Raw genomic sequence first — 25,618 nt, forward strand, 5'->3', positions numbered from 1 at the left:
ATACAGTGGAACCTCTACACACGAACGTATCTACATCCGAATTTTCCCAACATCCGAAGTAAAATTCGAGCAATTTTTCGACTCTACACCCGAATTTTATTTCGACACACAAAGTAAGCAGTTTTTGTCGTACCGGTTGTATCCGAATTTTTCGACACGCGAAGTACAATTCGAACACGTTCCTACTCCACACCGGAATTTTTTTTTCGACACCCGAAGTAAGCAATACCCGTACGCGTAGATGGTACTCATAGCGCCGGATGTATTTCGTATTTCCGCCGATAGAAGGCAGCATTTCTACCTCGGAGGGACCCTCAATTAGCGTGGCTTGGGACATTCCTCTGTTCTCGTCGGCTTCGTGTGGTTGTGCCCTGTGCGTTCTGCTATTAACTGTGTTTTAATCGTGATTTTTTACGTTCATCCTTTTACGGTATTTTACGTAAATCATGGGTCCTAAAAGGCTTAGTTTCGCAAGTGGTAGTGGTAGTGGTGAGAAAAGGAATAAGGAAATGCTTTCTTTAGAAGTAAAGCAAGGAATTATTGAAAAGCATGAGTGTGGCGTCCGTGTGAGTGAACTTGCAATAGGTTCGGCGCAAATAAAAGAGGTGTTAGGAAAATATCAAGACGTGGTCGACTTCATCGACAAATACCATCCAAAGAAATTGCAGGTTTGTCGTGTAGTTGCGCAGTTTGATGATGTTTCCCTAATTTATTTTCGAAACATTCTGAAAAGCTGTACCAAGCAACTTTCTATCGATAGCTTCTTTAAAAAAAACTACAAGCGAACTCGTGATGAAGAGGATGGAAGTGGTTCAAAGAAAACGGCAAAGAGTGAAGAGAAAAAATTCAATCAATTTTAAGTGGAGAGAGTGAAAGTGATTAAAATTAATCATCATAAAGAAAAAAAGAAAATGTAAAAAAAAAATATAAAATATGTAAATAAAAAAAATAAATAAGCTAAGTTAGGTTAAAGTTCACTTAGTGTAAGTTAGAATAAGTTACGGTGGTGTACGTTTATTGTAGTCAACCTCTCTACCTCCTCGCCGCCCGTCCGTCTCCTCTCTGCGTAGCAAGACCAACAACATCTGCGCTGGACTCTCTAAGGTAAAGTGACGCTAAAAACCCGTTTCTTATTTATTATTTCTTGATCATTATTCTTTTTTACATGTCTATTATCTAATTTAGAGTGCATATTGTCATGTGTAATTATGTGTAGTAATTTATTAAGGAGTTATCATAGGTTTTTGGGCTCAACCACGGATTAATCCTATTTTAATGTATTCTTATGGGAAAATTCGTTTCTACATACGAACATTTTCTACATACGAAGTCGGTTGTGGAACGGATTAAATTCGTATGTAGAGGTACCACTGTATATCAGTTTTGATTTTAAGTTGCTCATCCTCACATATTAAATGCAAAATTAGAATCTGTGTTACTCCATTTTACAGAACATTAAGTCAACCTCTACATCGAACATTTGTGATGAAATATGGACAAAAAAACTTCTGTTAATAAATTTAGTATATACATTATATGTACATACTGTACATTTAATATAAACATACATAAATAGAAAGTAATATAAATACTAAAGTGGGCTACATATGAAGGAAAATTTTTTTACTTCACGAAGCCTTTCAGAACTGTAGCCTAAAGGTTTTAGTGTGTAACTTTTTCCCAACTGAAGCACTGTTGGCTTTGTTACTTTGTTAAGATGAACAATTACTAGACACCATAACTTGCAAGTGGTTCTTAACATTATGAAATGCATAAATCTTAATTTATGAGCGCTAAAGATGAAATGATAAAAGTACTGTAACCTAAAATACATTTATACGCACTTTGTATATATGTAGATCTTCTTTACCAAGAAGCTAAACAAAGATCAAGCATTGCATTCGCTACTGAACTAAATTACTAGGGTCTAATAGACATTTGCTAGTTCTATTTTTGCAGATTTAGTCATTCGCAGGTTCTATCTTCTCGAATTCGGTTACGTGCTGGTTTTATTTGAGGCGATTCAGTCATTCGCAATACTGTTCAGCGAACCTTATAACATGCTAAATGAAACAAAACATGTATTTACGGTTTCACGTTAAGTACGCTTGAGGTCCACCAATTTCAAACCCGGGCATGCCTTATATCGTTTCCCTCTCCACAGAGCACAACACCCCATCTCTCGTTGCCTCGGCCTCAGTCTCGCATCGTCTCTCCTCGTGTGTATATTGCGCTTCGGTCTTTTGTGTGCAGAATCATATGATTTTTAAAATAATTTGTACATATCCAGTGTGTTTTAGTTTAGAATTACGCTACCCCACTCTCAAAACTGTCAACGGTTCTGTAGTTCCATCATGCTTCATATTTGCTGATATTTTATCTTTTAATTTTTATTGTGTTTATGTATTCATTCTGTATTAGTGTTGTTATACTAACTTCAGTATAGTACTGTACAGTAATCCCTTGCCGTTTCGCGGTCCCACTGCATCGCGGATTTTCAAAAATATTCATTAAAAATTAGAAAAAATGGTGTGGAGTTACGCGGGCGCTTGCAGAAGGCAGAGAATACAGTAGATCATCAGGTTTCAACACGGAGATGGTGCGCAACTCAAAATCCACCTCTGTGATTCACTTGCCATTTCGGCTCCAGAATCTCGCAAGCTGATTGGCCCAGCCGCCAAGACGCTTTACGCAGCATCTCTCCCTGCTGTGCGCCCCACGAAGGGAGACCGCATTCATTGCTCTCTCTCGCTTCGCTTGTGTTGCTTCGTCTTGTCGCATGGAACTTTTAGCTGTTTTATTGTGCTTTTTAGTGTAAAATAGTGCTTGTGACACCCTTAAAAATGGCTCCTAAACATCCTCTACATCCTCTAGTGAACCCAAGAAGAAGAGAAAAATGATGACGGTGAACGAGAAAGTGAAATTATTGGAGATGCTTAAGGCAGGCAGTAGCTATGCGTCTCTTGCCCGCATTTACGGAGTAAATGAATCGACAGTTCGCTACAGGAAAAAAGATGAAATGAAAATACGTAAAACTGCCTCAATAACGTTCTCCAAGGACACTAAGCATATTGTGACTCCTTGTAATAAGACGATTGTGCAAATGGAGAATGCGTTATCAATGTGGATATCGGTGTGTCGGGAAAAGAAGATTAGTCTCGATACCAACATGAATTTAACCAAAGCCAAAACCCTGTATGATAGCCTAGTTCCTCAAGGAAAATCAAACGAAGACGACGAGGACGACGAAGATGATGATCCTGCCCCACGAGAAAAACATGGTTTTATTGCCAGCAAGGGCTGGTTCGAGAAATTCATGAGGAGGTTTGGCCTTCGCAGTGTTCCTTTGTATGGGGAGGCCACCTCGGCAGACCAAGAGACAGCTCTTTGTTACGTCGAGGACGAGTTCTTGAAATTAATTAAAGAAGGTGGCTATCTCCAAGAGTAGGTGTTCAATATGGATGAGACTGGCCTCTTCTGGAAAAGAATGCCGTCCCAGACGTTCCTTTACAAGGACAAAATGAAGAAGCCAGATTTCAAGGCCCACAAAGATCCCGTCACCCTCATGTGCGGGAATGCCGCGGGCTTCATGCTCAAGGCCGGCTTAATTTACAAGTCCATGAATCCTTGGGCTTTGAAAAACAAAAACACATCCTTGCTGCCCATCTACTGGATGAGTAATAAAAAGGCATGGATAAGCAAAGCCCACACTCGACTGGTTCGTGAACTGCTTTATCCCACAGGTGAAGCTGTACCTCGCTAAGAATGTGCTGCCCTTTAAGATCCTCCTCTTGATGGATTTTGCAGGCGGACATGCAACGGATCTGTATTATGACGGGGTCCAAGTGGAGTTCCTGCCCCCCAACACCACTTCCCTCATACAACCAATGGATCAGGGGGTCATTCAGGCCTTCAAGGCCCTCTACACGAGGTCCACGATGGAGGGCCTCACCTCCTCCATCGACTAAGGCGACGAGGACTTAAGCCTCAAGAGATATTGGCGGGAATACAACATTGCAACCTGCCTGGCCAACATTGAAAAAGCTCTTAATGAAATGAAACAGCAAACATTGAATGCAAGTTGGAGAAAATTGTGGCCAGACGTTGTTCATGACTATGAGGGATTTACGCCAGACTAAGTTCACCACTCCGTCGTAGAAGAGGCTGTGAGGCTGGCACGGTTAGTAGCCAACGAAGGTTTCTCTGACATGACGACAGATGACGTCAACTCACTGATCGAGTGCCGCTCAGAGCCCCTAACCGACGAGGACCTTGTCGAAATGACAAGATCCGCGAGTGAGGAAGAAGAAGAGGCAGCCGACGTCGGCGACGACGACGAAGCTGAAGAATGTGGCCTTACCATGGACAACCTGCAAGAGCTCTGCAACAAAGGGAGCAGGAAATCGATGATAATATGGTCAGAGCTATCGAATATAGTTACTGTATTGACGGTGTAATGGCGTTGTACAAGAGCATCTTTTCTCAGATGAAATAACGTCAACAACTTCCCATCACGATGTTCCTAGTGTGCCAAAAACCTTCTGCAGAAGCATCAGATACTCCGCTTGGTGCCTCTCCAGCTTCCCACCGAGCCACTACGCCACCTCCTGCAGTTTCTCCAGCTCTATTGGAAGTTGTCGTTGACGATCCACCGCCTCTATCAACTGACGATGAAGCGTCACCTGAGGAGCAGTAAAGCTCTCATTAACCTGTGCAGTAAATCATTTTCATCTTCTTCACCTCCATCATACTGCACAGGTGTTTCATCGTCATTTATCAAGATCGTCATTTATCAAAATCATCGTCAATGTTAGAGGTGAGTTACGTATCTAGATATAAGAATAAAAGAGTTCTAAAAACATATCTACATTATATACACGTACACTATTTATATCTACATATGTATGTACATGTACACTTACACTATTTATATTATTTATGTATAAATGTAAATGTACATACAGTATACGTAATTTATTAAATACTGTATTTATATTACAGTATTTATACAGTACAGTACTTTATTTTATGTACAGTATATAATTTATATTATTAATATTTATTTACATGATTCTTTAATGTTCTAATGATAACATATGCATTTATAGGGTTAATATACACTTTGTTATTATATATACATGTACACAAAAAAAAATGTACGTATTCCAAAAATAGGGAGGGAACCTACTTCGCGGTTTTTCACCTATTGCGGTCGGTTCTGGTCCCCATTAACCATGATAGGCGAGGGATTTCTTACAAAATACCGTACTTTACGGTAGTAATGTATATACTGTATAGGCTACGTATACAGTGAGTTTGAACGGCGGGAGTCAACCTGCCAAAAGCAGAAATCACAGGTATTATTTTAGCTAATTAAGCTGTACTGTAGTGTACGTATATTACAATTGTATACACTACAGTATCAGGGAGTGCTGTTGGATAGGAACACCAGTCTTTTGTCGATACTTTAGGCCTACGTATTGCTTGTAAGTGTGAGTGTGGCAAAAACTCGTATTATGCGTACCGTAGTTTTACCGTGTATGTAGTATCATTGTATACATGTAGCTTACTGTACAGTTACTGAAAGTTGTTCATTCATGGGATAAAAACCACATAAAAACAATTTGTTCCGTAACTGAAATACAAACCACGCTATTTAATATGGGTATTACTTTTGGCGTAGCTGGAATGACGAGCCATTAGAATTTTAACGAGGGATTACTACCCCCTCGCTAGTTAGCTTGCTACTCCCCCCCCCCCCCCTCACACACCTGTGAATACTTCACTTTGCTTTTGGCTTGGGTGACGATCAGACGTGTCTGCTTCCACCATCGCTTATGACAGCCTTTGATCTTTCTCTTTTCAGTGTGTTTGGAAGTTGGCCTCAACCATGCGGAAGTCTCCTGGCTTACCTGACCGCCCTTGCGGAACGTTTATGTCGGATGTGGACACAGACCCTCACACCTTATGTCCTTATTGCAGGGGCCAACGGTGTGAAAGAAATAAAGTATGCGGTGAGTGTAGGGAGGGGTCTACCTCCCAGTGGGAGAGGTTTTCACGGCGCCGGAAGAAGAAGTCTAAACGGGATATTTCTCCTTCAAGGGTTTCCTTGAAGAGAGAAAATCCCAAGGACTCTTCTTCCGTAGCCCAAACCTCCTCCGAAGCTCCCACTCGATCGGTCTCTTCCGAGAGGCCGTCGAGTGGTAACGTAGGCCGTACTTGTGTTCGCCAACCTCGGGGTGCGGGAGAGGGCGTTGCCTCCCATAGTGAGGCAGCTCCTCCTCCTCCCCCGGGCAAGGTTATTTCTTCTTATGTGTCTAATGATGATTTATTACAGCTTTGGGCTTCCTTGGGGCTTCAGGGTTCGCCCTCCAAGGAAGCCCTGTTTGACATAATCAGGTTGGGGGCTGCTGTCAAACAGTCGCCGGCGATAGCAGAGGTTGACCCTCTGTCTATCATCTACGTTGTTGTGGCGAAGGCTTCCGACGAGTTAGGTCAAACCTCTGCCTTGGATGTTGATGTTGCTGAAGGCTTGGTTCCCCCCTCCGAAAATCCTTCGAGGGAGGAGCTAAGTCCAACGGTCTCTCCTGCAGGTGATTCTCCCCCTCGGGGGAGTTCATTAACAGAGACTCCTCTTCGGAGGACTGATGATGGTTTGCCTGCTGCCCCCAGAGGACGTATCAGATGTAAGGCTCGTCTTCCTCTTCGCTGTAGAGGCCTTCCTTCTCCCGACAAGGGAGTTAGGAGGCGCTTCTTCGGTTCTTCGCCTTTGCAGTACCCCGTAGAGGATTCTCCTCGCCATGCAGTGACCGTTGCAGCTGCATCCCTGGATCTCTCTGCTGAACGTTCGCGATCTCCTTCGCCTGCCAGACCTGCTGATCTTCCGTCTCCGTTCCTGACTGCTGACGCGCTGTGGGCGCCCACGCACCCCGTTATCCAACGGGCACCGGTCCCTACAGGGCAAAAGGGGCTTTCTCACATTGTAAGTCCCTTAAGTGCCAGGTTTCCCCTGTGCGCCCACGTTCTCCTGCGCGCAAGCGCTCACCTGCTGTTTCTGCTGTTCCTGAGACTACCTTCCAGAAACATCCAGTGCCAGGGACAACGCGCCAGCGATCTCCTGCTGCAGAGTACGCGCCAGCGCTCTCCTGCTCGCCGTTGATCCTGATGCGCGCCATGCGTGCCCGCGATCTCCTGCGCGCCCACGATCTCCAGCTCGCCAGCGCTCTTCACCTGCGCGTTCGCCTGCGCGCCCACGATCTCTGGATCTGGGCACAGGAGGGAAGACTCTACTTTCGCCTTCTCGTCAGCAATCTCCTGCACGCCCTCGTACCTCGCCCACTTGTCAGCCCTCGCCCGCGCGCCATCGCGCGCAGTCACCGTCGCGCGCACATGTTCCAGCCCTTGCTGTGCGCTCTTCTAGAGGTCTCCGAGATCCTGTGCACGCGCCCACGAGCAGTCACCTTCGTGCGCAACTACGCTTGTTGTTCCTACTGTGCTCCCTCTGCCTTCGCCAGGTCGCGCACCTGTGCGCCATCGATCACCTGCGCGCCATCGCTCGCCAGCACGCCCACTCGCCTGCACGCCATCACTCGCCTGCGCGCCATCGCTTGCCTGTGCGCCATCGCTCTCCTGCTCGTCAGCGCTCGACCACGCGTCCTCGCGCGAACCAGGGAATATTCCATCGTGCGAGCGCCAGCGCATTCCCCGGCACGATTCCCATCGGGATTCACAGCGCGAGCCCCCGCGCAAGGCTTCAGGAACGAGAGCATCCAGGTCGTCTTCTTCACGTCCCCCCCCCCCCCCCGCAAGCGCAGACCAGCGTGCTCGCAAGAGGAGGGGAAGTCTTCAGATAGGTCCAGGAACCAACCTTCTTCTTCCCTTTCTTTTCAGGCAGGCCCCGTTGTAGTGTCTACTTCGAAGGATCGCCCGATCCCCTTCCCTCCAGAGGGAGTCTCTGACACAGCATCTGTCAGTATGCAGCCATGGTTTGGGTCCCTTATCAGAGCTGTCGTTCTGGCTGTCGAGCCTGCCTTCTCTGAGTTAGGCCTCAAATCAAGGGCAGCTCCGACCCCACTGAATAGGAAGAGAGGAGTAGGAGTCGTGGTAACTTTTCCCAGGGTTAAGCTGGCTCCTAGGAAATCCTTGAGGATGGCTCCCCCCCCCCCTCACTTTCTCTCCATCTCCTGTGGACGAGGATTTTCCGTCCTCAGGGGAGTCTACCGAGGTGAGACGTTCTCCCATCACACCAATGGGAGAAACCCCTCCTCGAGCAGGAGAATCGTCCCGAGTTGGGGCGGAGAAGAGCCCTCAGACTTCGTTATTGGAGTCCTGTATCCCTCCTAGGAGGGAACCTAAAGACTCTAAGACCATCCCTAAGTCTTCTTCTAGGATTCAACCAGAGCCAACGAGACCAGCGGGGAACGTCCATGTGTCCCCCCAAGTAGAGCCTTTGGGAACGGGAGACTTTGCTGCCAGTTCTCCAGGAGGAGAGCAACAGGAGTCAGAGCATGCCTTCTGGCAGGTCCTGACCTTGATGAGGCATCTCAACGGGTTCCCGGACCCTGAGATTCCTCCTCGTGAGGGCAAGGACACGGTCCTGGGCCGAGTCTTTGGCACCCAGAAGCCCGCTAAGGCCAGTGCGGCTTTGCCCTGGTCCCAAGGGGTGAAGAGTGCCAGGGATAAGGTTGAAGGCCAGCTCTCTGAACTCGCCTCCTCCAGCCGTTCCACTGCTGGCAACAAGCTCCTCCCTCCTCCTCGTATCCAGCAGAGGAGGTACTTTGAGATCATGGAGGAGTCTTGCTTAGCTCTACCACTCTGTGGAAGAGCTTACCAAGGGAGTCCCTCTAGAGAGGCTCTCTAGCCGGCAAGTGACTTTCTCGGCGACAGAGATCCTAAGTCAGGAGAAGGTTGCGAAGTATGCCATGCAGGCTACTTCGTGGCTGGACGTCTGGCTGGGGTCTCTTGACATCCTGTTGCGATCCGAGGATCTATCTAAGGAGAGCACCAGGAAAGCCCTGGAGACCTTCCTCCTTTCGGGCACCCGCACCATTGAGTTTCTGGCCCACCAAGTCTCGAACTTGTGGGCCAATTCCATCTTAAAACGATGTGATGCGGTGGCAGAAAGGTTCCATTCGAAGGTCCCAGGCGTCGAAGTCAGCAGGCTCAGACATTCTTCCCTTTTGGGAAAGAATCTGTTTGAGTCTAAAGATGTGGAACAGGCAGCTGAGAGGTGGAGGAAATCCAATCAGGACTCTCTCCTCCAGAGAGCTCTCACATCAAAGCCCTACAAACCTCCAGCACCTCAACAACCTCGCCCGTCCAAGACGACGAAACCGGCAGTGGCAGCAAAGACGACAGTGTCCAAACAGCAGCCCTTTCCTGTCAAAGACAAGAAAGGCAAAAAGTCCTCCAGGGGAGGGGAAAATCCTAGAGGGAGTGGCCGAGGCCGCAAATGCTAGAATTGGCAGTCCCCCTACATGTCCACCAGTGGGGGGATGCCTACAAAGTTGGGCGATCAGGTGGCAGCAACTCGGGGCCGATTCCTGGACGATTTCCGTAATCAGTCAGGGATATCGCGTCCTGTTCACGACATCTCTACCTCCCCTGACAGTGGATCCAGTGTCGTTGAGCTCCTATGCCATGGCATCGGCAAATTGGCAAGCCCTACGGGCAGAAGTCGAGACCATGTTAAAGAAGGATGCTCTCCAGGAGGTCGTCGACGGTTCCCCAGGCTTCTTCAGTCGACTCTTTCTTGTAAAGAAGGCGTCTGGAGGCTGGAGACCAGTCATCGACCTCTCAGCTCTGAACAGGTTTGTCATACAAACTCTGTTCAGCATGGAGACAGCAGACATGGTCAGACTTGTAGTGAGACCACAAGACTTCATGTGTACACTGGACCTGAAGGACGCGTACTTCCAGATCCCAGTCCATCCGTCTTCAAGGAAGTACTTAAGATTCAGCCTAGACAACAAGATCTACCAGTTCAAGGTGCTGTGTTTCGGTCTCTCCACAGCTCCTCAGGTATTTACCAAGGTGTTCACCCTGATTTCTTTGTGGGCACACAGGATCGGCATCCGTCTCCTCCGTTATCTGGACGACTGACTGATCCTGGCAGACTCGGAGTCGACCCTTCTTCGACACCGGGACAAGCTTCTAGGAATTTGCTAAGATCTAGGGATCATGGTAAATCTCGTGAAATCTTCTCTGCTTCCAACTCAACGACTGGTATATCTAGGTATGATCTTGGACACCAATCTCCACAAAGCCTTCCCATCAGACGACAGGATAGCAAGGCTGAGGAGTGTAGCAGACCCTTTCCTCAGACGGGAAGAACTCCCAACCCAATTGTGGTTACGTCTCCTCTGTCACCTTTCTTCCCTGGCCCGTCTAGTTCCAAACGGTCGCCTCAGGATGAGATCCCTGCAATGGCGACTCAAGTCTCGGTGGAATCAAGGACACGATTCCCCGGACGTCTTGGTCCCTATGGGTCCTGCGGAACGGACGGACCTTCAGTGGTGGGTGACAGACGAGAACCTACAAAAGGGAGTGGATCTTCTCGTCCTCCCCCAGATTTGATGCTGTTTTCGGACGCCTCAAAGAAAGGGTGGGGGGCCCATGTTCTGAACCACAGGACCTCAGGCCTGTGGTCAGAATCAGAAAAGTGCCTCCACATAAATCTGCTAGAAATGAAGGCCGTATTCCTGGCACTTCAGCAGTTCCAACAGTACATGGTTGGTCACTCTGTGGTGGTGATGAGCGACAACACCACGGTAGTGGCTTACATCAACAAGCAGGTAGGTACCTTTTCAGAGCAGCTATCCCATCTTGCAGTAGAGATACTGAGATGGACCGAAGTCCACTCGATTCCACTATCAGCTCGCTTCATTCCAGGCAAGAGGAATGTGCTCGCCAACAGTCTGAGCAGGGCATCACAGATAGTGAGTACCGAGTGGTCTTTGGATCGTCTAGTAGCCAACAAAGTCCTGACTTTGTGGGGTTCCCCGACGGTGGATCTGTTCGTGACAGCCTTGAATTTCAAGCTTCCGCTGTACTGCTCCCCAGTCCCGGACCCCAAGGCACTCTGGCAAGATGCCTTCCAACAACGGCGGGACAACATCGACGTGTACGCCTTTCCCCGTTCTTTCTGATGAGGAGGGTGCTCAACAAGACCAGAATATCAGTCAACCTGTCTATGACCTTAATAGCTCCGCTATGGCATCACGCAGTGTGGTTTCCGGACCTTCTGCAGCTCCTGACAGAACTCCCAAGAGAACTTCCTCCACGACACGAGCTACTCAAACAACCACACGCCAACATCTTTCACAAAGCTGTAGCTTCGCTGCGGCTTCATGCCTGGAGACTATCCAGCATCTCCTCACAGAGAGAGGCTTTTCGTAACAAGTTGCGGAAAGGATGTCTGGACACCTGCGAAAGTCATCCGCAGGGGTCTACCAGGCGAAGTGGAGAGTTTTCTGTGGTTGGTGTTTTGGAAGGGGTATCTCTCCACTCGATGCCACTAATCCAGCCATAGCGGAGTTTCTCGTGTATTTGTGGGAGCAAATGCGCCTTTCAGTCTCGGCAGTGAAAGGCTATCGCTCAGCCTTAAGTCTTGCCTTCAGGCTCAAAGAAATGGACATTTCTTCTTTGTTGGAACTTTCTCTACTCATACAAAGTTATGAACTTACCTGCCCTCAGTCGGAAGTGAGACCTCCATGGAACGTGGTTCGAGTTCTCAGGTCTCTTAAGAGACCTCCCTTCGAACCATTACACCAGGCTTCTGATCGCCACCTGACTTGGAAGATGGTGTTCCTACTTGCTTTGGCCTCGACCAAACGAGTTGGCGAACTTCATGGTCTCTCGTAAGACATTGCCCATTCAAGGGGATGGGGGGAGGTAACGTTCAGATTCGTCCCTGAGTTTGTAACTAAGACTCAAAATCCAGGAGTGCCAGACCCTCGGTTCGACTCTTTCTGGATTTCGAGTCTGCGTTCTGTAACAGATGACCCAGACCATCTCCTACTGTGCCCAGTGAGGAGTCTGAGGCTCTATCTTAAGAGAACAGGTGCAGTTTGTCCGCGGGTGCAGGCATTGTTTGTTAGCACCAGAAAGACGAAGAAGAGGGTCACTAAAAACACTATCTCAGCATGGATTCGCAGGGTTATCCATCATTCCCTGAATCCTGACCCTCCTCAGTCACGTCGCCCCAGAGCACATGATGTCAGGGGCATTGCTACGTCCCTGGCCTTCAAGAGAAACTACTCGGTGACGCAGGTTTTACAAGCAGCGGTTTGGAAGCGTCAGATGACCTTCACACCCCACTACCTGCAAGACGTGACCCATAGGAGGCTCGATACGTTCTATATCGGCCCTGTGGTGGCTGCACAACAGATGGTTTAAACCTCAGGCTCCTTAATGGACAAGTAGCAGAAGGTTGAGGGCATTGTTACCCAGTTTTAGTCTGCATGAATAAAAAGGTATGCCTGGCCCTTATTCTTTTCTTCATCCTCCCCTCTCTTGGGGAAAGCAGCATCCTGGGTTCTCTGCACAGCTAACCTCAAACCACTGCAGGTAAACCATGTTCCCTTGTGTTCCTAAAATTATGTTAATATTGTCACGTCCCCATACCATTACGAGGTGGTATTGGGAGCGTCCTATCCTGGAATTCCATCTAAAGGACTTCAGGTCAACTTCCTAGGATGAATCACACTTCATTCCTTCACACACAAGCTTACGTAGGCCGCGGTCCTTGCAGAGCAAGGCACTTGCAAGGTGCAGGGACTCCTTATCTTTGAGTACTAACACACTCAGATACTGAGTCCCCAGGCAAAAAGCCAAAAGCCAGTATGGCTGGGACTTTCCACCCTACCTAAGGGTTTAATCACCTATATTAAATAGCGTGGTTTGTATTTCAGTTACGGAAAAAATGAAAAATTCGTAGATAATTTGTATTTTTCCTAACTATACAAACCTTAGCTATTTAATCAAACTTGCCCGCCAGCCCTGTCCCCCGGGAAGTCCTACCTCTAAGCAAAGTGAAGTATTCACAGGTGTGTGAGGGGGGGAGGGGTAGCAAGCTACCCCTACCTACCCCCTCGCTAACTAGCAAGGGGGTAGTAATCCCTCGTTAAAATTCTAATGGCTCGTCATTTCAGCTACGCCGAAAGTAATACCCATATTAAATAGCTAAGGTTTGTATAGTTAGGAAAAATACAAGTTATCTACGAATTTGTCATATTAGGCATTACAGTGGCTTTTTTGGGCTCAGGCCATGTCGTCCTGATGGAAGGTTCCTTTAAGTAGCCTCCTAGGGTATATTTGACTACAGTGATATTCCCAGAGAATTTACCTTTAGGGATATCGCATAATATCAGAGGACGTATTCTTGACACGCCACATAGCTATCTTCACCCCGAATAACGTTAACGCTTTGAGGGGGAAAAGTGGCAAAAAACGAAGGGGAGCCGTTAATAAGGTACCGTTCCTCTGCGCTACTGTTTTGAGTATCTAGATGACGTCATCATCGCCGCCATGTTTATTCCTTTACTCGTAGCGCTATTGCTCGGTGATTTTCCTGGTGCTCTCTCGCTATTTTTGGAATTTTTGGATTTATCATGCAGTCTCCAGCCTCTTCTGCCTCTGGAAAGTTGTGTATTTGATCTTTACATTGTAGAAATGTAAGCTCTTGCCTTTTTATAAAAGGAATTAAGGTTAAATTAACGTATCCAAGAGCTGTTGCCTGTAGCCAGAGGCGTCATGGGCGCTGTCGTTCGTAATGCATGAGTCATTTAGTTAGCGAGAACGACTTTCCTGGCATAAAAGCATTAAATAATGTTAGCTATTTAGCCTCCATTGCTAGGAATTCTTTATGTTATGCCGATAGTATTCAAATAGTTTCGGCGATTTAGGTAACTGAACCTTGTTTACGCTAGGCTTCCTAGCCTAGGCGTTTCAGTTTTAGTACTTTCATGCATGATATAATAGACTTTCCTTGTGTTACAGATTTAATGAAGCTTTAGGCGAAATTTATACGTGTAAGATATGTTGATTGCATAATATCTTCCTCTTCCAAGATATTATACGAGAGAGTTTCAGTGATTTAGGTAATCGATTCTCACTACTACTAGACTACTAGCCTAGTGGCGTTAGTATACTTCCATACATGTTCCCCGGTTACCCTCGTGTATCGTTTTATTAATTCAGGCGGAGATAGATATCTCCTAGAATTACTATAAGGTGATACTTGTCTCCTGTGGAGATTTAAGGGTAATCCCTCCTCCCTCTGAGTTTAGCCTAGGCTATAACCCTAGTCAGTCGTGCCTCGAGTTGTAATTCAGGCAGGACTAGGCTAGGGTTTTCTGTCCCTTCCCTGTAACCGCAAATGCAGGTTTTTGGGTTTTGGTCAGAACCTCAGACTATTAGTCTGGTGCCGGTAGCTGGCTGGCAGGGTGAATAGCATTCTCCTGCTGGACTAAGCTGCTGGCATAGGAGGCTAGACCTCCCTAGACCGCACCTGAAGGCTTTATAGGATATTGACCTTCTCCCTGTGGTCTAGTTGACTAGTCCTGTGCCGGCGGACCCTAGGCTGAGGAATAGACATTCTTCTGCTGCCTAGGTGACACCGGCACTGGAACTCTGTTCCTCTCTTGTTTAGGGGTAGCAGCGAGAGCACTGTCGGCTCCTTTACTGTATTAGCCGACCCTACGGTGGAGAATAGAATTCTCTTGCTGTCTGGGATGGCTTCAATACTGGAACAGAGTTTTTCTATGGTGTGGTAGGGCCGGCAACCCTGCCGGCTCCCTCCATACCCTATAGGACCCTCGCCCCCCCACACTCTGTCCTTTAGTGATGGCCTAGCCATCGCAATCCTTTGGCCGTCGTCCTACAATCGCGCCGAATGCCGGCAGGTTGTGGGACCGGCTCGGGCTTCTGTCGGTAGTGACATAGTCACTCAGCTCTTCCTTATGGAGTCAATGCTCCGGGATAGCTGGGCCGGCTGCCGGCAGAAGATCCCTTTTGCTGTAGAGTATTCTTCAGTCCTCTCTTGGACTGCCATTCGCAAACCTGTGGCCGACAGAAACCGGCAATAGCTGCGGATGGGTGGAAGTGTGAATATACATTCTCCCCTTCCATTTGAACCCTCATTCTGGAATAAGGCAGTAAGGCAGAGCTCTTACACTATCCTTCACTCCATGCTTTCTCTCTCTCTATTGGCTAGTGCCGCCGGGTTCTACCCTAACGGCAGCTGCCGGCCACTACCCTAGCCTGCAAAGAGCTGGTTAGACTTGTGCGCCGGCAGCCCAAGAGTCGCCGGCACAACTGAATTGGCAGGCAAAGACCCGGCCGAATTCAGATCGCATACATTGACTGGCAGGTCGTCGGCTGGCCTAGATCCTCTAGTCCTGCTTGCACAAATATTGAAAGAATGGTTCTCTCCTTTTCTGCTTGGCCCATACAATCTCAGTCATGTATTCACCCCGATCACTCATGCCCCCATGACTTATTTCCTGGAGGCATTTCACAAGTAATTACAAAATGGAGGGCTGGATACCCACGTAGCTTGTCATTCACCTTTCATCAGGTGAGGGGGTTTTCCTCTAAGATTTAAGTTGTTGCAGAAGCTTCTCGCTGCTCGATCTCTCTGTCCCCAAAACAACAAAGCTCATTACATTTGGGAGGAAAGACCCTGTTCAGTCTCAATCATGACAGAATACCATTGAGCTTTGAGTCTTGGTTGCCATTTTGAACGGAGTCAACCTTGCAGCAACAGAAGTTTCTGTCGTCATTCAGAGTGTCAAACTTACTGGTCCCCAATGAGAAGATAGACCTCTTCCTCGGAGCGTAGTTCTTATACCACTCTGTCATAATGGAATGCTTCTTAACTCTAGTCAGCCCTCAGATCTGGGCCTGACTCTTAACAAGGTTTTTCTTCTCACCTTGACCTCCGTGATTAACACCAGCAAAGGACGTGGTCTCTTCTAAACATACCCGAGCCATGGGGGAGAGGTCTAGTTTTAACCTTTTCCCTGAATCTGTTGCCAAGACTCAGACTCAGGCTGTAGTGGATCCTAGAATTGGGCCCTTCCGTATTGAGAGTCTCCGTTCTTTAACTGATGACCCAGATCAATTGTTGCTTTACCTTGTAAGGGCACTTAGGAAATTTCTCAAATGGACCGTTGAGCTTGTCCACAGGTCAATAGACTCTTTGTCAACAAGTAGAGTTAAGAGGAGAATAAACTTGATCTCTTCCTGAATCAAGCAGGTAATCGAACGAGCCCTACATATGGACTCGACTCCTCTCGATCGTATATCTAGAGCTCATGATGTCTGTGATCTTAGTATACCCATGGGCGTTATAAAGAATTTCTCTGTGACACTGGTTTTACAAGCGGGCGTGAAGAACTCTTAACAATGTTCACGGTCCACTACCTGAAAGACACAAACCTCAAGAAGCTAGACACCTTCTTGATAGGACCTGTGATGGGTGCACAAAACATGGTCATGAACACCTCAGCTCCCTTGTAGGACAAGTGGCATTCGGGTGAGGACAGATGTTACCCGGTTGTAAGACTAGAATGGATGTGCAAGTGACTGGCCTCTTCGTCTTTCATTCTCCCCCCTCTTGAGGTTTTAGCATCCGAGGAACTTTGCAAGGTGACCTCCTCTGACTGCAGGGGGTTACAATTCTCCGATCTCCCAGTGAGGTAGGTATCAGGTGTATCTTACCTGGTTGAGGCACAATGCTTAGTTCTCACATCCTTGCACAAATGGCTCAGGTCGTTATCTCTTAGTGAGAGGAGCGAGGTGATAAGCACGCTGTTGCACAGTTATTTTGTAGAATGTGGCTAGAAGAGACAAAACCTGATGAGTGGGAGTTACGAGTGTTGGTGAAAATGGTGAAAAACGGAGACCTAACTGATTGCAATAGTTATACAGGCATCACACTTTCGTCATTTGTCATGAAAACATATAACATGCTTTTTCTAAGAGACTTGAGAGAAAGATTGATGAAAAGTTGAGATGAACAAGCAGGATTTTGAAAAGGTAGAAGTTGTATTGACCAAATTTTGATTTTGAGACATGTTCTACAGCAATGCGTAGAATATAGTAATCCACTTTTGATGGCATTTGTGAACTATGAAGAAACCTTTGATTGTGTGAACCTGTCAATTTTACGGAGAGTCCTGCATTATTATGAAATTCCTCTTGAATATGTAAATTTTATTAAGTCTGTTCATGAGTATAGCAGTTGCAAAGGAGGACACTCCAAAATCAAACCATTGTTCTCTAGTCTTTGGTAGTGTCATAGCCTCTGTACCATGGTCTTCCACTGTCTTGGATTAGAGTTCTCTTGCTTGAGGATACACTCCGGCACACTATTATTTTGTAATTTCTCTTCCTCTGCTTTTGTTAAATTATTTATAGTTTACTTAGGAAATATTTATTTTAATGTTGTTACTCTTCTTAAAATATTTTATTTTCCCTTGTTTCCTTTCCTCACTGGGATATTTTAACTATTGAGGCCCCTGGGCTTATAGCATCTTGCTTTTCCAACTAGGGTTGTAGCTTAGCAATTAATAATAATAATAATGATAATAGTGGAGTCCTATCAAATGAATTTCCAGTGAACAGTGGAGTACTCCAAGGGAATGTGTTGTCAGCTGTTTATCCTCCTCATGGATTTTGTAATGCGTAGAACTATTGGAGATGGTGGAGAGGGATTGGACTGGATTGGTAATAAGATATTAGCTGACCTAGAGTATGTTGATGACGCTGTCATCAGCAGGTTACCACAGGATTGCAATGCTTACTTACCAGAAAGCATGAAATATCACACGAGGTTGGGCTCAAGATAAATAGAAAAAAGACAAAGATGAAGAGATCAGAATATGCAATGGAAGATGGAATATTATTGGAAGGAGAGAGGATTAATGAGGTAGAATCATTCAAGTATTAAGGAACAATGATATGTAATACAGAGTCTTTAGTATTGGAGTTAAATGAAAGATTGTAAAAAGCAAATCAGACTATGGTTAGGTTTAAATAAAATTTGGAAATCAATTCGCCTTAAAATACATATAGAAATCAGGCTATATATCAGTATAATGAGATCGGTGTTACTGTATGGATATGAGTCGTGGTACGACAATGAAACAATATCCAATAGATTTAGTAGATTTGAGAACAATGCCATCCGAAAAAATATTGGGGGTTGAATGGCGTGACAGGATTAGAAATTAAAATAGAGAGATTATTCGATTGCCATATGTGGATGAGATCTTGAGCTCCACAAGATACTAGAAGTGTTGGAAGACAAAGCCCTACATGGTTGAGGACTATGAAACGGGAAGTAGATGATGATGAATGGAGACGTATTGATTTAAAAGTTCAAGATAGAGACGGCTGGAGAAATCTAATAGAGACTCTGCTTCAATGGGCGTAGGAGGAGATGATGGTGATGCGTAACAGATGAACTAATGTTTTTTAGTCTAAAATATGGCATTATGAGGCGTGAGGTGAGAGGTTGAAAACATAGACACTTCACTTGCCTTCCTTCAATAACTAGTCATGTGAAGAATGTTCTAAGCCTAGTGTTCTATGTAATTGACCTTCAGTGTTAACATTCTATTGTAGAGCCAGGATATCACAAAGCTCAGCGCCAGAAATCTATTTTAGGCTGTGAAATGGCTTTCTTGATGCTATTGACGCCAGTGGTCTAAGTTATTAAAGGGAATGATGATACGATTAATGCAACTCTCAGTCGAAAACTTATTGGTTGTTTATATATGTTATGACAGGTATATTTGGCGTACACATCACTGCAAGCTAACGAGACATAAGGCAGCTGGCAACTCTTAACATATCATTGCGGTACATTCCAGTGATGTTCAAGTTTCCAAACTATAGAACTATTTAATATTGTAATATACACAATAATGTTGCTACTTAATCACTACTGCTTTACATAATTTTTTTATTCACCCCAGATGACTACATTGTGGAGCGGCCAGATGTCCCCTTAACTTTCTGTGATGTATACTGAAATTCTTGAAGCCAACAGTATTAGGCCACTTTTGTGTGATGTTACTTAAACATGTCACAATATACAGTACATCAAACGTTAACGTTTCTTCAAATGTGTTATATTATAGTACAGTATTTTGTCTTGTTAACTGCGAGTTGATGGGAATACAATTATTTGCTTTGAAAGCCTTAAATATTATTATAGAGAAAGACGCACACAAAGTCTCTTCAATGTTTGTGCCTTATATTGCTGAATGCCTACATTTGTTGACTTTTCCTTACTCATATCTTAATTATATGCTCGACTTATCCTCGTTTATTTCTTAATTATATGTGTAACTTGTCCTTCTTTATTTGTTAATTATATGGTTGACCTATCCTCATTTATTTCTTGATTATATGTTTGACCTATCCTCAATTATTTCTTAATTATATGCTTGACTTATCCACATTTATTTCTTAACTATATGTTTGACCTATCTTCATTTATTTCTTAATTACATGTTTGACTTATCCTCCTTTATTTCTATTTACATGTTTGACCTATCCTCTTTTATTTGGTAATTATATGCTTGACTTATCCTCATTTATTTCTTAATTATATGTTTGACCTATCCTCATTTATTTTTTAATTATATGCTTGACTTATCTTCATTTGTTTCTTAATTATATGTTTGACTTATCCTCCTTTATTTCTTAATTATATGTTTGATCTATCCTCATTTATTTCTTAATTATATGCTTGACTTATCTTCATTTGTTTCTTAATTATATGTTTGACTTATCCTCATTTATTTCTTAATTATATGTTGACTCATCCTCATTTATTTCTTAATATATGTTTGACCTATCCTCAATTATTTCTTAATTATATGCTTGACTTATCCTCATTTATTTCTTAATTATATGTTTGACATCCTCATTTATTTAATGATTATATGCAGTTAAATATTTTTTTCGTAAGTTTGAATCAACATTTAATCATCATCGGTAATTAAATACAAATAAGTGAATTTGATGGATGTAACAAGTTTTGCAGCTTCAACGCACGTGCAAGATTGCAATTGACTTCCCTGAATTACATCTGGTAAATGCGTATAAGGAACAAGAGGCCATAGTAAGAAATATTTTATCGTGCATGTAAGAGTGAGGCTATATTCATGTGGCGAATTCTACTTGAATAAATGAAAATCTATTATAATTGACGTCTTCATTGATTTTATGGAAAATTTCTATTTTTCGATGTTTTCATGATATTCAAGAAGGTTATTGATAACTTCATCTTGCAATGTTGTTGTATTACATTCTCTAAATTAATAGAGTTGATAACCTAGAATATGTTCAGTTTAGCTTATTCATGATTTTTCGGTAGTAAACTGTCATAATATGACTGATTAGAGAGTCATTGTTGTTTGATATGCGTGTTTCGCTGTAAACAGTTCTAGTGGTTTGACTTTGACTAGTCATCAAGTATTCTCTATAGCTTGTTCACGAAGGTCATCACCGTGTTTGATCGCCAGAACTCGATTAAAACACGTTCTCAGCCATGTTTTCTTTCAGAATCAATCCGGTGACAGGAGTAGCACATGCTGTTTAGTAATTTTGAAGTGTATGATGTTGCTAGTGAATGTCATTAAAGATTGTTATGGTCCTGCAGCTAGGCATTCTAGATTTTACATGTATTTCTCATGTATTTTATTACCTTTCTGGGTAGTTAACACGGTTCACTCTTTCTTTCTTATTTCATTGTTGTATGAAATATGCTTCTTTGTCATTTTATTAGATTACTCAAATTTTTAATGTTTTTTTTTCTTTCTATTTACAGATCTGACGAGCTGTAAGGTGAGTTTTTCCGGTTTTCGGAGTTTTACATTATTTTAGATTACGGTATTTTTCATGGATTTGTGAAACGTAAATTTTTATTTCTCCATAGTTAGAAACAACGTGATACTGTTCTTTGTATATGTCTATCTTTCCACATACAAATATATATGACTTATTGGATTTTGCTCGACTTTTACGTCAACTAACACACACACGCATATATATATATATATATATATATATATATATATATATACATATATATATATATATATATATATCTATATCAAATAAGCCATATATTTTTTATACATTAATGTCTGCATTCTCTTAACGATCTCGGGATCAGAGCCCCAGGCGAAATCACACAAAGACAAAAGCTGCATTAGTCTTTGAGTGATTTCGCCTGGGGCTCTGTGAAAAACACGTCTTAATGTGCAAAATGTATCATTCATATATATATATATATATATATATATATATATATATATATATATATATATATATATATATATATATATATATATATATATCTGTGTGTTTGTTTACATATATTTGTGGTTTTAGGACGCTAATCTAATATATATGTAAATGGTAAAAAGAAACATCACGAGATCTCCGGATCGTCCTTAACGTTTTGCATAAGCCCGCGGTTGAGATACTTTCGTGGTATAAGCCGATAAAAATAAATTTATAGATAAAAAAAAAAATATTGTTTCATGATGAAGAAAGAATCTTTGAATTCGAAATAGATAATCGATAAACAGATCGATCAAAGGTGATTACTAGTCAGGTTGTGTTACTAATAAACCTACTATTAGATGTAGTAATTTATGGTTTATTTCAAGAATTATAACTTTAATGAGATTCAATGAGCCTTCAGGAGTAAATTATATTTCTGCCATTAAGGAAAAAAAAACATCTCTTCTTGATCGTCATGAAAACGTTTTTTATGTTGGAAAGGAGTTGCTTTTAAAGTATTTAGTGAGTTTAATATTTATGTCCTTTTGTTTTGATTCTGGAAAGCTTGGGTATATTCCCTTCGTAATCTATGACATTATTTTTTAAGCTTTATCAACCTGTTAGCCAGTTTATATATATATATATATATATATATATATATATATATATATATATATATATATATATATATATATTGTGTATGCGTGTTTTAATTTCCTTAATAATTCTGATAGGTTTATTTCGTGTATATAGTATATATACTTTTGTATAAATTATATACGTATATATGTGCGTGTATGAATATGTTTGTATGTGTGTAGAAATCATGGCATCTGACACGTGATTGGCGTAAGATATGTTTTATTGCCACGAAAGGAAAGGTTAAAAGACTTCATAGAAGTTCATACTCATAGGTGGCATCAATGATAATGTCACCATTGAAACGGAAATATATATATATATATATATATATATATATATATATATATATATATATATTTTATATATATATATATATTTTATATATATATATATATATATATATATACACATACACACATACATACATACATGCTCATACTCATACACATACATATATATGACCATACATATATATTTGAACTGTTATAAGCCTGACTGTTACGCGAACTAGTGTTTAATTCGTCATGCCAGGCCGTGATTTGCACGAGGTCTGATCTGAAGGTCTAGACTCTAGAGCACTTTATCCTAACCTTTCCTGTTTCTTGAGGAATGAAACTTAAAGTCCATGTGTGGACTAGACTAGTCGAGGTTTCGGTTTACTTATTATTATTATTATTATTATTATTATTATTATTATTATTATTATTAGCTAAGCTACAACCCTAGTTGGAAAAGCAGGATGCTGTAAGCCCAAGGGCCCCAACAGGGAAAAATAGCCCAGTGAGGAACGGAAACAAGGAAATAAATAAACCTCAAGAGAAGTAATGAGCAATTAAAATAGAATATTTTAAGAACAGGAACAACAGTAAAATAAATCTTTCAAATATAATCTAAAAAACAGAGGAATAGAAATAAGATAGAATGGTGTGCCCGAGTGTACCATCAAGCAAGAGAACTCTACCCCCAAAACAGTTACTTTAGGGGCTGTTTTTTTCCCGGCCCTATCACACAGGGGAACCCTGTGCCCTACAGGACCTACAACATCACTTTCTCAATTTTTTTTTTTTTTTTTTTTTTTTTTCTTTTTTTCTTTTTTCCCCACATCGAAGCATTTAGAAAACAAGAAAGTCTTCTCTTTCTTCTTGGAAGTCTTGATATCTTCAGTGTTTCGGATATCTAGTAGGAGCTTGTTGCATAATCTTGGGGCCGCATTTTTCAAAACTCTAGCACCTACAGTCGACATATATCTTGGCCTCAATAATGTGGAACCATCTGTAAATATTCTCTTGTCAACACGGTTTATTGCCTGCATGATTTGTAGCAATACTATTAGATATTTTGGAAGTCCGGTTCTGATAACATGATGGGTTATTTATATATTTTAAACTAAATTCTTGCTTTAATATGCAGCCAGTATAATTCAATTAGCATAGGAACGATCATTCTTGAGGTGGAACATCTTTTATCAGTCTTGCTCCTGTGTTTATTATCTTTTGTAATTTATTAATTTGCACTTTTGGTAGATTGTGGTAGAAGAAGTTGCAGTAGTCAATCCTCGTAATAACAGTTTATCACAAGCTATTTTTCAAATTGTTCATCCAGGTACTTCTTTTTAAAAGCAATGTTCCTAATATGATAACTGGCAGTTTTTACTACATTATTTATTTGAGCATTGAGAGCCAAGAAGAGTCAAAATCTACTCTTTGATCACGAACATTACTAGATATCGGGACCGAGTTGTTAATAATTACAGTATTGGAATATCGCACAAGTTTCTTAGGCTTTTTTCATTTTCAACCGCCATAAACTCAGGTTTATTTTAATCTAGTGTTATTTGTTTGATTGTCATCCATTCCCTAACACTGGTAAAAATTGTGTTTAGAGTTAAATCAGTATCGTCCATATCACATTTGGAGAAGTAGAATTGTGTATTGTCAGAAAATAGTTTAAATATCACTCCGTGACTTGAAGTACTTTTGATAGACTAATAGTATAGTATATTAGGTAGTATGTTCGCCAGGGCACCATCCATCTGTTGAGATACTACCACTAGAGAGTTATGGAGTCCTTTACCTGGCCAGACAGTACTACTTTGGATTTTCTGTCTGGTTACGGTTCATTTTCCCTTTTCCTACACATACACCGAATAGTCTGGCGTATTCTTTACATATTCTCCTCTGTCCACATACACTGACAACACTGAGATTACCAAACAATTCTTCTTCGCCTAAGGGGTTACTGTACTATCATTGTTTAGTGGCCACTTTCCTCTAGGTAAGGGTAGAAGAGACTTTAGCTGTGGTAAGCAGCTCTTCTAGGAGAAGGACATTCCAAAATAAAACCAATGTTCTCTAGTCTTGGGTAGTGCCATAGCCTCTATACCATGGTCTTCCTCTGTCTTGGGTTAGAGTTCTATTGCTTTAGGGTACACTGGTACATTATTCTATCTTTTTTTCTCTTTTTTTGTTAAAGTTTTTTTATAGTTTATATAGGAGATTTTTATTTCAATGTTACTGTTCTTAAAATATTTTAATTTTCCTTGTTTCCTTTCCTCACTGCTATTTTCCTTGTTGGAGCCCCTGGGCTTGTAGTATCCTGCTTTTGCAAGTAGGGTTGTAACTTAGCAAATAATATTAATGATAATACAAAATAAGATTGGGTCGAGTAAACTTCCCTCTGGTACCCCTCTATTTAATGGTTTACATGATGAATAAGTGTTTCCAATTTGTAAATAATAGTTTCTGTCAACTAAGTAGTCGTCCAGGTATTGAAAGGCTTGATTTTCAATACTGATGGACCGTAGACCATTTAGAAGAAGTTCAAGAACAGCTGCATTAAAAGCAGCACTAATATCAAGTGATATAAAAATAGCACATTTATTTTCAGCCATTATTTCCAGCATATCTTTTACAACAGAGGAGGTGGCTGTTTCTGTAGAGGATAATTTTCTGTAAGCAAACTGGTTGTTTGGCAAAGCTCCTATTTAGCACTTCAGAAATATAGGATAGATATGAAATATATCTATATGAATTTAGGTCCTGATTATCTAGAGCAATCTTTAGAACCGGTATAACTATAGTAGGAAACATACTCATCGATCTTTATATTTTCTATTTTTGTAATTATATCAGCAATGCTAGAAAAGTTTCTTTCTCCAATTACTTGGATATTGGAATCGGATCGATCGCACAGTTTGCTTTCTTTGCTCTCTTGATGATCCTGGTTGCTTCGTCTTGTGTTATACAGTATTATTGGATCGCGTTCATTTTATCTGTGTACATAGTGTACCATTAGTCTGAGGTTGAATATCTAAATAACCTAATTATATAATCTATTTTGTTTAAAAAAAATTCTAGATAATTATTTGCTAGTTCTTGGTCGCGGTACCCCTCTGGTAGCCCTTTCTCATTTGCATTTCCCATTATACCATTTATAAGACGATATAACTTATGTATGTCTGTTGCTGCTTCGCGGGTCTTTCTCTTTTAGTATTCGTTCTTTTTTTCTCCTTGATAGGAATTTATATTGGCACATTACGGTTTTGTACTCAGTTTTTAACCAATTCCACTTTCTTTCTTTGCGTCTTTATTTTCCTCTTTCTCTAAAGTCTCACCATGAAACCAATCCACTTTCTTTCTTTGCGTCTTTATTTTCCTCTTTCTCAAAAGTC

The 25,618-nt window shown here is 42.3% G+C and overlaps 1 long non-coding RNA gene across 1 annotated transcript in view; it reads left to right on the forward strand.

The window, feature by feature from the left end:
- LOC137653495 (uncharacterized) overlaps positions 1-25,618 on the forward strand; it is a 551,696-nt gene that overhangs the window by 1,592 nt on the left and 524,486 nt on the right. Inside the window, exon 2 of the long non-coding RNA XR_011046493.1 lies at positions 20,846-20,862. This is a non-coding gene — a long non-coding RNA (uncharacterized lncRNA). The remainder of the gene's footprint in view (positions 1-20,845; positions 20,863-25,618) is intronic.

The sequence above is a fragment of the Palaemon carinicauda genome, chromosome 14 (genome assembly GCF_036898095.1).
Source record: "Palaemon carinicauda isolate YSFRI2023 chromosome 14, ASM3689809v2, whole genome shotgun sequence".
In the NCBI taxonomy this organism is placed as follows: Eukaryota; Metazoa; Arthropoda; class Malacostraca; order Decapoda; family Palaemonidae; genus Palaemon; species Palaemon carinicauda.